We start from the raw sequence: 11,783 nt of genomic DNA, 5'->3' as shown, positions 1-11,783 counted from the left end.
TGCTGCACCCTGCGCAGGAAAAGGTCCGTGAGTGTCGGGGAGAGGGGAGTTCCTTTGGGGGAGAGTCGGGGGAGAGCCACAGTTACCTGTGCTGGGGTGAGAAGAGTTCATTTGGCTATCTTAGGAGAAAAATGTCTTTTGAGGACATCAATCATGAAAGCTGCGGGGGGCTGGCTTTAAATTTGCAGGGTATTTAAATTAGCCCTGAGCACTTTAAATAGAGCATGGCTGCCTGTTTCTTGCAAAGTGAATGGCTGCGTCGGTGCAGTGTTCCTATCGGAAAAATTGATTTGGTGGGAGGAAGGTTTGAGAATCTGATCTGGCTTAAATACCTGTTCTGGCATAGGATATGGCCTGCTGCTAAGCTGATTTAACTTTATGCACTATTGGCTATAAACGAGACTCTTTCTTCCAGGCAAAACGAACAGCGCATATTGGTGTAGTCTCTTAACTTCCAGGTAAAAACTCAGGTAAAAGTGAAACTTCAAGTTTCACACTGTCAAGCTCAGTTATTAGTTTGTCAAACTTGGATCAGAGAGCACAGGGCATATGTAGTCACTAGTCTTAGCTTTTAGATGGTGCTGCTGTGTCCCCACCACATGATTTTTTTACTAAAGATAGGTTTTTATAAGACAGTTCATAGCAATCATGAAACATTTGTCAGAAAATGCTTTCATTGGCTGATCTTCCTGGCTGTCTCCTAAGATTTGAGGTCAAGGCCTAGTGGCCTTGCAAGGTTTTGTTTTCTCAGTAGTTGTACCTAATTTTCAACAGGGGCAAGCTTCACAGAGCTCCCGTGGCTCCATTTGAAAAATGCATTTCAGGTGGTACCAAAATAAAATGCCTCAATCAAAAAGTCACAACTACTCCTGAAAGAAAGCGATGGAACATAAACCTAGGTTTCATGTCAGTCTTTGTATTTCACTGAAGAATTTCTACTCCCTACAGCTGTGTTTAAGGTGGTCACTTACGTAAATGCTTCCTCGCTGTTTCACTTTGTGATAACATGGCAGTATGGACGCAACAGTACTGTGGCCACTTACCAGTGTGCGATGGGGATGTAACTCTTCATGGTCACAGAGGAAAAGGAAACAGATCTGCTACCCTAAAACCACAGGTAATAATAAATTCTACAGTAAGAAGTGCTCCAAAAGTAGTTGCAGAACTAAGTCTTTTGTTAAAGAAGCTAGAAGCACTAAAAGGCAGCACAGCTACCTAAATTTGAATGAGGCTAGGGCTTCAGCTTATCAGGGGCATTCTTACCTTGTTCTTTCCGAAGTGATGCATCCCTGATGTATGGCTTTCGTCTTCAATGACCGTAACTGTTTGGCCTGACCTTACCTCTGACACGGCTAGTCAAATAAAGCAGTCAAAATAGGCAAGAGGCTTGTTTACATGCAGCATCAGAGTAGCTCTCGCAGCGATCACAAAGAGATTTGGGTTAACTGTCGCTGTGTCTTGGTCACCCATGATATTCCAGTGTAATACTTCGATAGGAGCACCTGTGTCAGGGGTGGGCCCTGACACGACTCCTCCAGATTCTCCCTTTGTATTGCGTAACTTTCGTTGCTACTGGGGAGATCTCTAGAGGCACGTGTCCTGCTTCCGTGAGACTCTGCAAATAAATGGCTTTCAAACCATCTTTTGATGTGCTTGAGTACGGCACAAACTAACAATGTGAAACTTCCATCTCTGCATAGGTGTTTTTGTAGCATCTTAACCTGCTGCAGGTCCCTTGATTTGAAGGCACAGAAAAACGTAGTATGTATTTTAGATGCGTTTTTCCTCTTTTTTTTTTTTTTTTAAAGTCCTCAGCGCTTATTAAACATTCTACCCCAGAAGAGGAAGGAGGCTGTTGCTCTCTGCCCTACCTAAAACTGGGTAAAGCCCAGAAGTGGGATAAGGCAGTAGGGAGAGGATGGGCAAGGTGCCGCACAAAAGTAACAGCGGAATGTTAACTCCACTTTTTAATGAGTCAGCCTGATTGAGAACAGTAACACAAGCACACGTGTATTACTGAGAATTAAGTGGTGGTTTCTAGACTGGACATTTCATTAGATTTTGCTCAGAAGTAACTGTGGCCCCAAGCTCCTCGTTCTGTCTGGCTGACAAAATAAGGATTGTCTCTGCCAAGGGGTTTGGCGTTGTGTGTGCCTTATGAACATATTGTTGAAAAGGGTCTGCCGTATCACCAGTTCCAGTTCCCTGTTTTGATAAGTCTGCGATATGCCTGCCATAAACTGCTAAAACTTTACCTCGAAGGTTTCAGGTTGCTTGTCTCCACTGGAACACAGTTCTGGAATTACGTTGCTCAAAATTCAGAGAACTAAATGATGAGTTTGCCTCCCCGCCTGCTTCTGGTGTTCAGCATCACTCCAATAACAAATGAAATGAGCAGCTGCTACTGCTTGCATCTGGTTGTGGTGGACTATGAAAAGCAGGGAAACATGTAACTGATAGAGTTCTTTAAAAGCACTTTTTCTAATTGTCACAAAGTGAAATAAGGATAAGAGGAAATTCAGGCCAATATATGGGGGTGTTTTTTGTAGGGTTTTTTGCTTTGTTGATTTATTTTCAAGGAAAAATCTAGCTCGGCTGAGTGTGTGATTAAATAGGTGATGGAATAATTCTTTACAGGGAGGAGAAGATGCCAGAACATTTGAGTGGTGTAAAACTAGACTGCACAGAGGATTAGAAAAGGTACAGGGAGGAATAATTTTGTGTTGGCAGGAAGTAGACTTAATAGTACTTTTTTATCTGTAATTTTTATGATTCTATGGCTAACCAGGGAAATGTTTAATGTTCCCAATACAGCAACTGAAGGTAGAAGAAGGAAGATTGACGTACCCAGCACTGTTATAATTCATTTCATTACTTCACACAGGGCTTTTATATTGTCACGCCCATAAAGCGCCAGCGTGTGTGCTTATAGCCAATTCATCTTTATATACTGCTTCTGATCCCATTGAAGTGAATGGCAAAACTCCCATCAATTTTAATGGCAGTGGGATATGGCCCATTTTGTAGATATACAATGTATATTTCCTGCACACACTATTTTTCGTGTATAACGTGCCTCTCATCTGAGCTTCGGAGAATGTTTTATAAAGCAGCTAAGTCACAACCATTGAGGTAGTCTCCAGCTGATGAGATAACGTGAGCTGTCTTCAAAACGAGATTTAAAGATTGACATTTATTTATCTATGTATCTATCTCTCTATCTATCTATCTATCTATTTATTTATTTATTTATTGTAGGCACGGTATGCATGTAGAAGGTCTCCATGTGCAAAGTATCATCTTAGGCAAATTTGCCCAAAGACATTGCAGGAGGTAACTATGTTAGAAATAGACGTTACACTTGCAAGGTTAAAATTATGCTTCAGTGTTTGAAAAATAGGAAGCATCAAAGGAAATTGAAGGCAGCACGGATCAGTGGCTTAGTACATTACACAGCAGTCTGCAGCACCAGAGGCGAAGAAGGGTCCCGTTCGGAAAGCATCTGTTTGGATAGTGACTCACTCAATTAGCAAGGTACAAACCAAAAAAGAAAAGAATTAATTATTGATTCTTTGGATATTTTAGATAGTGTTCTTATTGAGAAGCATTTTAAACAGTGGTAAGGTGTCTGTTTCTTCCAGAAACCATCACCCTTGACCCTATTTAAAGAAAATGTACAATGTATGAGCCGTATTTTAGTAGCTGTAAACCCTGCTGGTTATGCATTGAAAGATCTGGATTCTTCACAGCATTCAGCATGTGCGTACTGGAAATAGAATTGCTTGACAGGCTGATGTCTTTGCTCTAGAAGCTTCCATTCTTCACAGTAATGTATGCTGGAGAGCAGTCACATTCCCAGATTAATGAGAGAACAGGGTTTGTAGAGGACCCAAATGGGAAGTTTGCAGTTTAACTGAAACTCCTCGAGTGTAGTTTTGAGTTAGGTACCAGTAGAGACAAAATAATTAGCAGACTGCACTGCAGGTGACGGATCACCTAGCCTTACTGTACAATACACTATTCCACTAAGTGCTTCCTGCAGTTACAGGTTCTGGAATTGGATTGTGTAAAGACTTATGAACTCTCTTTGACTGGACGTATGCAAGAGTATGTCCAGCTTGTTGAATGACACTTCCCTTTAGTTGGTGCCGTGACATTGAAGAGTATCTCTTTATGAATGTGTTGACTGAAGTAGCTGTGCTCTGTTGGGGTAACACAGTAATGGAACAGAAAAACACCACCATTCTGAAAGATGTTAGCATCATCTGAACATACAGGCAGTCCCCTTGCATGCAGTCCCTTACAGCCGCTCTTGTAAAAAAGTAGTTATCTAAAACACATATGAATTAACTCCTTTTGGTTTGTTGGTTTTCACCATCTTGGGATTTTCAGAGGTTTGGTTGGTTGGCTTTTTTTTAAAATATGTTAGTAATCTTTTTTTTTTTTAATTGTGTGTACAAAGTTGACTTGTACTGTTAGGCTGGGACTTACGTTCCTACATGGCTATCAAGAGAACGCACACCTTGAATTCAAGTGCTGAAAACACAGAGTAAGTGCTGAAACCAGTTTCACGAAGAGCCGCGTCAAGTGCTGAACTGTGCACCATAAAACCATTTGTTGTAAAGCACCTATAAACCACCACTATGGCTATTGTGGCGTTGTGGCTATAGCACTAGCCTGAAGTTCAGGAGGTCGGAGTTCAGTTCCTAGTTTTTCTATAGATTTCCTTTGGGCAATTTGCTTCTGATGTGATTTTCAGAAGCAATTAGTGTAGGCCTAACTCTGCTATCAACATAAAACATCCCTATTAACTTATCTGAAAACAGAGTTACGACTTATTGAAGCACATTTGCAGTTTTGTCCTCAAAGTCTCCAGGTCTCATTTTTCCATCTCTCTGCTGAGAATTATGTGTTCTAATCATAAAAATGATGTGAGGATAAATTCATGGATATGTGTGAGCCACACAGGTCTTACAGCAACAGAAACCAACCTTGGCCCACTAGCATTTGTTTACTTTGTAAAGGTCTGATTGACTCCTCCAATTTCCAGAAGCTGACTAATCTGGGAATTTATTTTTTAAATTATAGGGCTACTTTTGAATAAGAGAATTCATTATTTTTGCTGAGAATGTACAATACTTTAATAGCAGAGGATGGGGATGAGCCAAGCTTTTTGCCACAAATTTCCTTCCCACGTCCTCTCTTAAAAGACAGTCTTGCAACCCACAGCAGGTGTCGGTAGCCTGCAAATTGTTTCTGCCCTCCCTAGCAGATGTTACAGTAGCATTTGGCAGTATACTGCGAACTCCAAAGATGTCAACGATTAAAATAAGTGAAAGTTGTTAAACAAAAAAGATATAAAATGTTCTTTCTTAGACAAAAAACCGTAAATAGCTGGGCTTCTGACAAAAGCCTATCTCCCTTACACTTTCTTTTGCAGAATACAAAATGCTCTAACTTCTAAACTCAGCTTTGCTTTAGTCTGAGATACGCTGCTGCTTTTTTAAGTTATTGATGCTTGACTTGAGGAACACAGAGGGCATGTTTTATTTTTCTTGAAGTTGCATTCATACAAATTGGCTCCCAATGCGGAAGAGAAAGTGATTTGGAAAAGCATTTACAGTTGTGTGGGATTGCAGAGGCAAGGGATGTCAAATGGGGACGTTATCAAAGTTCATTCTCTGAAGGCTACTCTACTTAAAGGGACGCAACGTTTTGTGTCTTTTGGCGCTGGTTTGCAGCAGAAGCATTTTTTTAGAAGGGGGAAATAGATACTAGTTCTGACAAGAAGAGATGTCTGAGGAGGAACAGAAGAAATGTGTTGAGCTAAAGAGAAAAATAAAATTATGAGACTTTATGCTAGATGCAATTGCTATAGTTAAAGAAGTACACAGGCGCTATGATTGGAAAGAGTATTACACATACTGGTAAACAGAAAAAAATGCATAAGTTGGATTTTTGAGCCCCAAGTTTTCCATGCTCATATCGACTATTTGGAAGAACAAGTAGAAAGAAAATTAAGCTAATTATCATAATGACTGCAATACCAATTTGTCAGTTATTTCCAGGTGTTTTCAAGTGACAGAAAGCTTGAACCACTAGCTTAGAGTGAAAAAAAGTCTCAGAAACAAAACAGAACTCTGAACTGCTGGGTTTGTCCCCTTCCTATGGTCTGATTTGCATAAATTTGTAGACACGGAGCTTCTCATACTCTGCAAGCAGCAAGATCTCTGTCGATAGTTAAAACTTGGGAAACTCCAAGTTCAGGAAGTTGAAATGCAATTCCTGGGTCTCAACTGGAAGCTCGTTTTCACAAAATGTTTCTGAGAATGAGAGCGTAATAAGCTCTGTGACTCAGAAGAGACAGAGTTATCATTACTGTGACCAATTTTGGATGACTTGTTTTAACCTCATGCATTGGGCAGTCTCGTGGAGAACTATATGGAAGGCGACATGGCAGAATTGCTCTTTGCCAGCTCTACTGAATGGGGCTGTGCTTTCCTCTGAAGTGTTTGACAGTGACTCTTTGCAGGGATTCAAGATTGGACTAGCTTGGACTACGTTGGCTGTCTTTGATGCCAGAAGGACGTATCTGTGTTTCTGTGAAAAATGGTCCAAACAGTATTTAAAAAAAAACACCAAACTTTCCATTGTGCATACATGTAGACACACGCACAGCCTTTTAGTTTAGACCCTCCTCCTGAAAAATACTTACAGATAGCTAGAGTGTGATGGGATTAGGTTCATGGGATCAGAGATAAAGAAGTGAAAGCTGATCAAATGCCTTGGGGTGTGTTTTGTTCCGTCTGTTTTACTGAACCTGTTGGATTATTGATTTCTTTTATATTTTTTGAATAAGCAAAAACATTTGGAAGGAAAAAAATAAACCAAAACAAAAACCTATGCTAGGGAGAAATGTCTATAAAATTTTAAGACTTCCAAAAGGTTTTTTGGGTTTTTTTTTGTTTGTTTGTTTTGTGGGGCTTTTTTTTTTGGAGGGGGGGACTTTTGCTAAAGAAAAGAAGGTGGCAAAATTGCTGTTTCTGAAATAGGCTATAAAACAAGAAGTGTATAAAAAGCTTTCTAGGAGAGCACATCCTCTGTTGAATCCTACATTAAAAGGAAAACGAGAACTCTCTCTTTCACTCTTTATATGATACCTTTAGTCTGTCTGAAATGGAGTGAGGTTAACAGTGGCTAAGTGACCTGTGTGTCAGTGTCATATTCACTTCCTTGGAGACTTAGGCTTTCAGAATCATTTCAGCACTTTGAAAAGGTTAACTTAAAGCTCAAAATGGACTGAATTTCAGTTAGTTCTGTCAGGCAGCTCTTCCTCCTGCTGTCTCGGTTACTTTAGGTACACAACTGCTATTGCCGATGGTGAATGCGAAAGTGCATTTGATCTGCCATAGGGGATTTTAATGAAAATGTTGTGTAGACTTGTTATGGAAAAGAAAACGTGAAGTTCTGTTGGAATACCTGCAACCGGTTTGCACAATTTAGTTGATCGGTGTTATGATGAATAAAGCAGGACCAGGCATGAACGGGTGTGAAATTTTGCGGCAGCAACAGTGGCACAGGCAGAATTTAAAAATGGCATCATACCAGCTCGTCTCTGACAGCCTGTATGTCCATGTTTAACTCAAATTATGTGATGGGGCATTGCAAAGAGGATACCTTTAGGAAAAGAGGACAGCATGCAAATGCCTGATTTTGATGTAACAAAGATAATTTCAGACTGCAAATTGTTGCTTGTGCTAAGTATGTTTCAAAGAGTCCAGCTGATGTCGGCATTCAGGCTCCAAAATTTATTTGGACCTAAGAAGATTGAAGTTTAGGCCTGGGTACAGCTGAGGCCATACAAGCACACAAATAGGTTTCACTTTCAAAAGAATGTAAGATCTGTAAGAAAAGCCCCGTCCCTTTGGATAGCAACTTTCTCCTTGTGTTCCTCGGCCAAGCGAAGTGCAGCCCAGCAGAACCGTCGCTGACTCCTCCAGGGCATCGCCACTGCTCTCCCTGGAGCGAGCACATGGGGAAGCTCAGCCGTCCTGAGCCCCCCTTGCTCCCTTTGCTGCTGCTCCTTACTGCTCTGCAGCACACTGCACTTGTGCAGCAGCCTCCACTCCTTTGTTTCTTTCTACAAGAAGTTTTAGGGGAGGTAAAAGCAAACCTGTAAGAGCTGTAGGAGAGGCAAAAGTAACTCTGGATGGAGGTGGGAAGGTTGGTTTGGTGGGGAGCGAAGAGAATGAGTGCTTAAAGAAGTTACATTAGCATCCAAAATAAATTAATTTGATCAGAAGCACTGGCAAGGGTTACTTCTATGATTTTAGGTAAGCTGGAATTCATATTAAGTGGCGCTTTCTTGCATTTTCTCTCCCAGTCTTATTATTTTTTTTACCGTACTGGGTGGGCAAGGTATTGGACTAGCTGTGTGTCTGGTCAATGACATAGGGCTGTTTTTAGGAGTTCTCACAATGGGATGTCTCACTTTAGAAGCTCCTCCCCTAAAAAAAGGCAGTACTTAAAGGAAATTAAACGATCCTTAAAAGCTAGTCTTATTATTGAACTTATAGTCATACCATGATCCCAGGCTGCTTTTGGTTTTCAAATTTCTGTGAGTAAGAAGTAAACATGAAGACTTTCCTTCCAAATGGCAATGATACTTCCAAATCAGCAAAATGCATACCTGATTTTTGCTCTTCTTTCTTTGATGTACTCCCTTTTTGAAATCATTGGTTTAGAGCACTAATAAATCTGAAAAAGCCAGCCCTAAGCACAGCCAGTTTGGCAGTGGCCTATCCTGGAAGAAGCAGTTAGCAAATGTAACAAGCGATACTAGAATATTGCTGTGTTAATACCTCCTTAAATTTTATGCAGTATATTTGTTCAGTGAGCCTAATGACGTGAGAGTGAGATCCGAATCTTTCCCATTTCTGTCTTTAACTCATATTCTGTAATAGCAAGTTTATGATGGCTTGTCTAAACTTTTGCTCTCATACTGAGATCAGGACGTACATAACCAATGTTAACATTTTGTGTCTCAGAGGCTTCAGCTGGGACTATTTTTCTGTTCTGTAGTATCTAAATATTAATCAGTTGAATAACTGATTTTCTCACATCTCCCAAAAGGTATGATTATGCTTACACTGAAGTGTGAAGTCTATTTTGAATGCCAACCTAGTAAGTTTACCAGAGGATGGGAGAATAGTAAAAGTTAAGTGGTTGTTCAAGAATTCCTGCGAACTGGAGTAAAAGCGAAGTTTGGCATCAATTCGTTGACTTAATTTATATTGGATCTGAGCTATTGCAGCCTCTACTGCAGAAGAACTGTCTCGGCCATTATCACATTTGGATATAGAGTCAGTTCTAATCTCGCTTAGTTTCCCTTCCATATTTCCAGGAAGAATGAGGCTGTTGAGCCTTGCATACAAGCCTGTCAACTCATTTCAACTTGTAGCTATTTCCCAGGACTGGTATAACACATTTATCTCACAAACCTACTCCATTAAAGGACGTCAATACATATGTTAGACTTAAAGACTTCCTAACCGCTCTTACCTTGTAGCGGTCCCTGTTGTTCTGAGTCTATGAGCTGAAAACATTATCTCCTGTCTGTGTCAGGAGGTCCTTTGCTCTCTATTCTTTCCCTACAGACCCATTGTACTTTGCATGCCATGTTTCCCCTATCAAGGTTGGCAGGTATGCTCGCAGGCTTATAAAGGATTTGTTAAGAAATTACCTTGAGACCTTTGTGTCTGCTGCAAATATAAATAAGACAGCTGCAGTTTTTGCTGTTACAAAGGAGATGGTATAAAGGCACTGCTTAAAAAATGGAGGAAAATACATAGCTCATTTATATGTTAAGCGAGATAAGTCTTCCTGGTATTGTAGCCACTGGGACTGTGACAAGGCAGCAAAACTCTGGATCAAATCTTTAATTAGGTATAAATTCTCTCTGGGGACAGACGCTCCATTGGCGTAAATTCTCAGTTTCAGAGGAGCGGTAGTAGCCAATACCAGCTAGAAATCTGCTCCGTGCTTTGAGAGGGAAGGGCTTTCTGGAAGTTTTCACTTACAAGATCCAGGTTTTTACATTGCCTTGACTTAGCAATTAATTTAGGACTATAATCCCTAGATGATCTGGGTGTACAAGCCCAATCAAGTGTAAGTAGTGTGCTTTGAGCGGAAAAAAACAAACCCCACCTCTCAAGGTTGGGTCCTTTTTGGAGGGTAGGGAATGGTGTCCCTTGGTTTCCCCCACGAACATAAACTTTCTGAAGACATGAGAGTGCTTGTATCTTCTAGAGATTTGTCTCACTATTCAAAAAGTGTCTGAAGTGATGGTACACAAAAAGTAAGAACCTGGAAAACAAGGCTCAAAGAGGGGATGAAAGACATAAGACCACAATTAGCAAGCTACCGACTTGCTTCCCTTTCTAAACGTAGAGTTCTCTCTAATTTACACTGTAGGCAATCCCAGTCCTATCCTACCTAAAATTTTCTGCCCTTGTTCTCAGAGTAGAAGAAACTTGCGTACTATCTGCTTGGTGAAAACTACTGTACATAAGTTTATGCAGTGCATGCAAACAAAAGTGAAAGTTTTCTGTCTAGTCCTATTTGATTCCTGGAGCTGTAAATGGGACTTACTCAACTTTTAGTATTTAGAATGGTAATAAGTTGCATCTATATATATAGATAAATATATATATATGTACACTGGTATGTATACTCATGGGAAGAGTATATTAAAATGTAGTGACACAAAAGTAATTTTCACTTCAATTTCAGACAACAAAGCAAATATGTCTTCTATCGGTCATAATTCTCACACATTGCCTCAGAGAATGGGATTTGAGTTGTTCAAATGAAATTAGAATGTTGTGGTCTTGATCTGAATAGGAACAAGAATTAAAAAAAATATTTATATGGAAGATACCCATGTAATCTGTGGGGCTTCTAGGGCTGTTAATTTGTGAGCATTGTTAATTCAGTAGTAATAACCTCCTATATTAGTGCAGCTGAGTGTCAATATTAACATGTGGTATTATATGCATTAAAAATGCTACGTTTACCTTTTTTTTTTTTTTTTCCTCCTAACATGCATTACCAGTTTCAGGTCTAAAATTTATATTATATTCAGACAGTCCAGATCTCATTACATTAGACAAACACTGTACAGGAAGAAAGTGGATCACATAAATGCCACTAATATTATTCATGAATTTTCCTACTGCAGTAGGTTGGAAATATACTACAAATATTCTCTTATAAATGACTTTGTGTAAGCTCTGGTATTGTATTTCTGTATTTTTTCATTACTATTTAAGAGGTTTTGATTCATTTCTTCAGATAAAGTTAAATGCTTTACTGTTACCGTTTGTTCTCTACCATTGATGATTATGTACCTCCTTTCCACCTTCCTGCTGGTCTCTGGAAGCTCTGCTGTAGCTTTTCACAGAATCTTTTTCTCGGTTTTATAGTGTGCTTTGAATCAGACAGAATTTATGACTGTTCAATACTGTTTCAGCTACTGTAGGTAGTAGTTTATGTACCTGTTGTCTTCTGATGTAAAGCTGTTTGCATACTGGTAGTTGCTGTTGGGCATTGTGTTGTAAAACAGGCCAAAATATGGGAATAGAATCACAGAATGGTAGGGGCTGGAAAGGACCTCTGGAGATCATCTAGTCCAACCCCCTGCCAGAGCAGGGTCACCTAGAGCAGGTTACACAGGAACGCGTCCAGGTGGGTTTGGAATGTCTCCAGAGATGGAGACTCCACCA

The sequence above is a fragment of the Chroicocephalus ridibundus genome, chromosome 1 (genome assembly GCF_963924245.1).
Source record: "Chroicocephalus ridibundus chromosome 1, bChrRid1.1, whole genome shotgun sequence".
NCBI lineage: Eukaryota > Metazoa > Chordata > Aves > Charadriiformes > Laridae > Chroicocephalus > Chroicocephalus ridibundus.
The sequence above is the reverse complement of the archived record's forward strand: the minus strand, read 5'-3'. Positions refer to the sequence as shown.